The sequence below is a fragment of the Chiloscyllium punctatum genome, unplaced genomic scaffold (genome assembly GCF_047496795.1).
Source record: "Chiloscyllium punctatum isolate Juve2018m unplaced genomic scaffold, sChiPun1.3 scaffold_1171, whole genome shotgun sequence".
Classification (NCBI taxonomy): Eukaryota; Metazoa; Chordata; class Chondrichthyes; order Orectolobiformes; family Hemiscylliidae; genus Chiloscyllium; species Chiloscyllium punctatum.
The window spans coordinates 1-5,000 of record NW_027310905.1 but is presented as its reverse complement, the minus strand read 5'-3'; positions in this window follow the sequence as shown (position 1 = coordinate 5,000).

The window sequence follows — 5,000 nt, the reverse complement described above, 5'->3', positions numbered from 1 at the left end:
GCGGCCCAACGACTCCCAGAGCCGGTCGTGCGGCGCGCGAGGTCTGCTCTCATCACAAGAGGCTTTAGGGAGTGCTCAGGCAAGGGTCAGCCCGCAGCCTTCCTGGCAACACCCAGGGGAACCAGGCCACTCGCGTCTCTCGCCTTCATTTTCGACACGAGCGCCTGCGGAGGGCCACCACCCCCTCCGATTGTCAAGAGACCTCCGCACCGGCCTCTGACTTACTCTCAGAATGGACGGAAAGAGCCGGGTAAGCCTTTGAAAAGATTCGACCACGTGCCGAAAACTTTAGACTTCCGTGAGCTCTCCGGCTTGCACCGAGACCCGAAGTCGACGTGCTTAGCACCACGGGACCCCTTTCGCCTGCAGGTCCCGAGCCGCCTTTTATTTTTGTTACGAGTATCGTGTTCCCCAAACCTGGGTGACGAGCACCGCAGGGCGGCAGAGCCATCGCGCTTGTCCGGGTGGCAGAGGAGGACCAGACTATTCACAAATAGCGGCCCAACGACTCCCAGAGCCGGTCGTGCGGCAGGCGAGGTCTGCTCTCATCACAAGAGGCTTTAGGGAGTGCTCAGGCAACGGTCAGCCCGCAGCCTTCTTGGCAACACCCAAGGGAACCAGGCCACTCGCGTCTCTCGCCTTCATTTTGGACACGAGCGCCTGTGGAGGGACGGCCGGAGTCAACGTGGGGTTTGCCCGCCCTCCAATAGTGTCAAAAGACCGCCGCACAAGTCTCTGACTGACTCTTAGAACAGACAGAAAGAGTTTGTCAAATCTGTCAAAAAATTGACAAAGTGTCAAAAATTCGACTTCCAAGAGCTCTCCGGCATGCACTCATACCTGTCATTAAAGTGCTATGCCCGTGGAACCGTTTTTCGGATGCCTTTCAGAACGGTCCCGCGCCGCCATTTTGTTCTAAAAATCGTGTTCCCATATATCTCCGGGTACCCCGCCAACCTCACTGCGGAAAAACTACAAGTGGCACTGAATGGGTCTGAATTCCAAATTTGACTGCATCGGTCTGGAACTCGGTCCGGTCAAAACCGTTTGGATTTTTCTCGGTCCGGACTTCCGCGACAGACAAAGTTAAAGTTTTCGGGCTGCAGGCACAAAACGACAGCTGGCCATTTGCCGGGCTCAATTCACCCAATTCCTCCGGCACTTCGGAGCACATGTTCGGTGTAAGTTTGCGAATCTTTCCCGATGCTGCAGCATTTTCCTCCGCTGACACTTAGAATATTTTTCACACTTTGCTGAAAATTTTTCTAAGTGTTTTTTTCCAAGTTTTCCTGGTTACTGATTTCTTCTTTTTAAACATTTTTCTAAGTTTTTCTGGTTACTGATTTCTTCTTTTTAAACATTTTTCGCAGTTTGTCTGGTTACTGATTTCTTCTTTTTAAACATTTTTCGCCGTTTTTCTGGTTACTGATTTCTTCTTTTTAAACATTTTTCGCCGTTTTTCTGGTTACTCATTTCTTCTTTTTAAACATTTTTCTAAGTTTTTCTGGTTACTGATTTCTTCTTTTTAAACATTTTTCTAAGTTTTTCTGGTTACTCATTTCTTCTTTTTAAACATTTTTCTAAGTTTTTCTGGTTACTCACTTCTTCTTTTTAAACATTTTTCTAAGTTTTTCTGGTTACTGATTTCTTCTTTTTAAACATTTTTCGCCGTTTTTCTGGTTACTGATTTCTTCTTTTTAAACATTTTTCTAAGTTTTTCTGGTTACTCATTTCTTCTTTTTAAACATTTTTCGCCGTTTTTCTGGTTACTGATTTCTTCTTTTTAAACATTTTTCTAAGTTTTTCTGGTTACTGATTTCTTCTTTTTAAACATTTTTCTAAGTTTTCCTGGTTACTCATTTCTTCTTTTAAACATTTTTCTAAGTTTTCCTGGTTACTCATTTCTTCTTTTTAAACATTTTTCTAAGTTTTCCTGGTTACTGATTTCTTCTTTTTAAACATTTTTCGCAGTTTTTCTGGTTACTGATTTCTTCTTTTTAAACATTTTTCTAAGTTTTTCTGGTTACTGATTTCTTCTTTTTAAACATTTTTCTAAGTTTTTCTGGTTACTCACTTCTTCTTTTTAAACATTTTTCTAAGTTTTTCTGGTTACTCACTTCTTCTTTTGAAACATTTTTCTAAGTTTTTCTGGTTACTGATTTCTTCTTTTTAAACATTTTTCGCAGTTTGTCTGGTTACTGATTTCTTCTTTTTAAACATTTTTCGCCGTTTTTCTGGTTACTGATTTCTTCTTTTTAAACATTTTTCTAAGTTTTTCTGGTTACTCACTTCTTCTTTTAAACATTTTTCTAAGTTTTTCTGGTTACTGATTTCTTCTTTTTAACATTTTTCGCAGTTTTTCTGGTTACTGATTTCTTCTTTTTAAACATTTTTCTAAGTTTTTCTGGTTACTGATTTCTTCTTTTTAAACATTTTTCTAAGTTTTTCTGGTTACTCACTTCTTCTTTTTAAACATTTTTCTAAGTTTTCCTGGTTACTGATTTCTTCTTTTTAAACATTTTTCGCAGTTTTTCTGGTTACTGATTTCTTCTTTTTAAACATTTTTCTAAGTTTTTCTGGTTACTGATTTCTTCTTTTTAAACATTTTTCTAAGTTTTTCTGGTTACTCACTTCTTCTTTTTAAACATTTTTCTAAGTTTTCCTGGTTACTGATTTCTTCTTTTTAAACATTTTTCGCAGTTTGTCTGGTTACTGATTTCTTCTTTTTAAACATTTTTCGCAGTTTTTCTGGTTACTGATTTCTTCTTTTTAAACATTTTTCTAAGTTTTTCTGGTTACTGATTTCTTCTTTTAAACATTTTTCTAAGTTTTTCTGGTTACTGATTTCTTCTTTTTAAACATTTTTCTAAGTTTTTCTGGTTACTCACTTCTTCTTTTTAAACATTTTCTAAGTTTTTCTGGTTACTCACTTCTTCTTTTGAAACATTTTTCTAAGTTTTTCTGGTTACTGATTTCTTCTTTTTAAACATTTTTCGCAGTTTGTCTGGTTACTGATTTCTTCTTTTAAACATTTTTCGCCGTTTTTCTGGTTACTGATTTCTTCTTTTTAAACATTTTTCTAAGTTTTTCTGGTTACTCACTTCTTCTTTTTAAACATTTTTTCTAAGTTTTTCTGGTTACTGATTTCTTCTTTTTAAACATTTTTCGCAGTTTTTCTGGTTACTGATTTCTTCTTTTTAAACATTTTTCTAAGTTTTTCTGGTTACTGATTTCTTCTTTTTAAACATTTTTCTAAGTTTTTCTGGTTACTCACTTCTTCTTTTTAAACATTTTTCTAAGTTTTCCTGGTTACTGATTTCTTCTTTTTAAACATTTTTCGCAGTTTGTCTGGTTACTGATTTCTTCTTTTTAAACATTTTTCGCAGTTTTTCTGGTTACTGATTTCTTCTTTTTAAACATTTTTCTAAGTTTTTCTGGTTACTGATTTCTTCTTTTTAAACATTTTTCTAAGTTTTTCTGGTTACTCACTTCTTCTTTTTAAACATTTTTCTAAGTTTTTCTGGTTACTCACTTCTTCTTTTGAAACATTTTTCTAAGTTTTTCTGGTTACTGATTTCTTCTTTTTAAACATTTTTCGCAGTTTGTCTGGTTACTGATTTCTTCTTTTTAAACATTTTTCGCTCGTTTTTCTGGTTACTGATTTCTTTCTTTTTAAACATTTTTCTAAGTTTTTCTGGTTACTCACTTCTTCTTTTTAAACATTTTTCTAAGTTTTCTGGTTACTGATTTCTTCTTTTTAAACATTTTTCGCAGTTTTTCTGGTTACTGATTTCTTCTTTTTAAACATTTTTCTAAGTTTTTCTGGTTACTGATTTCTTCTTTTTAAACATTTTTCTAAGTTTTTCTGGTTACTGACTTCTTCTTTTTAAACATTTTTCTAAGTTTTCCTGGTTACTGATTTCTTCTTTTTAAACATTTTTCGCAGTTTGTCTGGTTACTGATTTCTTCTTTTTAAACATTTTTCGCAGTTTTTCTGGTTACTGATTTCTTCTTTTTAAACATTTTTCTAAGTTTTTCTGGTTACTGATTTCTTCTTTTTAAACATTTTTCTAAGTTTTTCTGGTTACTCACTTCTTCTTTTTAAACATTTTCTAAGTTTTTCTGGTTACTCACTTCTTCTTTTGAAACATTTTTCTAAGTTTTTCTGGTTACTGATTTCTTCTTTTTAAACATTTTTCTAAGTTTTTCTGGTTACTGATTCTTCTTTTTAAACATTTTTCGCAGTTTGTCTGGTTACTGATTTCTTCTTTTTAAACATTTTCGCCGTTTTTCTGGTTACTGATTTCTTCTTTTTAAACATTTTTCTAAGTTTTTCTGGTTACTCACTTCTTCTTTTTAAACATTTTCTAAGTTTTTCTGGTTACTGATTTCTTCTTTTTAAACATTTTTCGCAGTTTTTCTGGTTACTGATTTCTTCTTTTTAAACATTTTTCTAAGTTTTTCTGGTTACTGATTTCTTCTTTTTAAACATTTTTCTAAGTTTTTCTGGTTACTCACTTCTTCTTTTTAAACATTTTTCTAAGTTTTCCTGGTTACTGATTTCTTCTTTTTAAACATTTTTCGCAGTTTGTCTGGTTACTGATTTCTTCTTTTTAAACATTTTTCGCAGTTTTTCTGGTTACTGATTTCTTCTTTTTAAACATTTTTCTAAGTTTTTCTGGTTACTCACTTCTTCTTTTATAACATTTTTCTAAGTTTTCCTGGTTACTGATTTCTTCTTTTTAAACATTTTTCTAAGTTTTCCTGGTTACTGATTTCTTCTTTTTAAACATTTTTCTAAGTTTTTCTGGTTACTCATTTCTTCTTTTTAAACATTTTTCGCAGTTTTTCTGGTTACTGATTTCTTCTTTTTAAACATTTTCCTAAGTTTTCCTGGTTACTGATTTCTTCTTTTTAAACATTTTTCTAAGTTTTCCTGGTTACTCATTTCTTCTTTTGATCATTTTTCTAAGTTTTCCTGGTTACTGATTTCTTCGTTT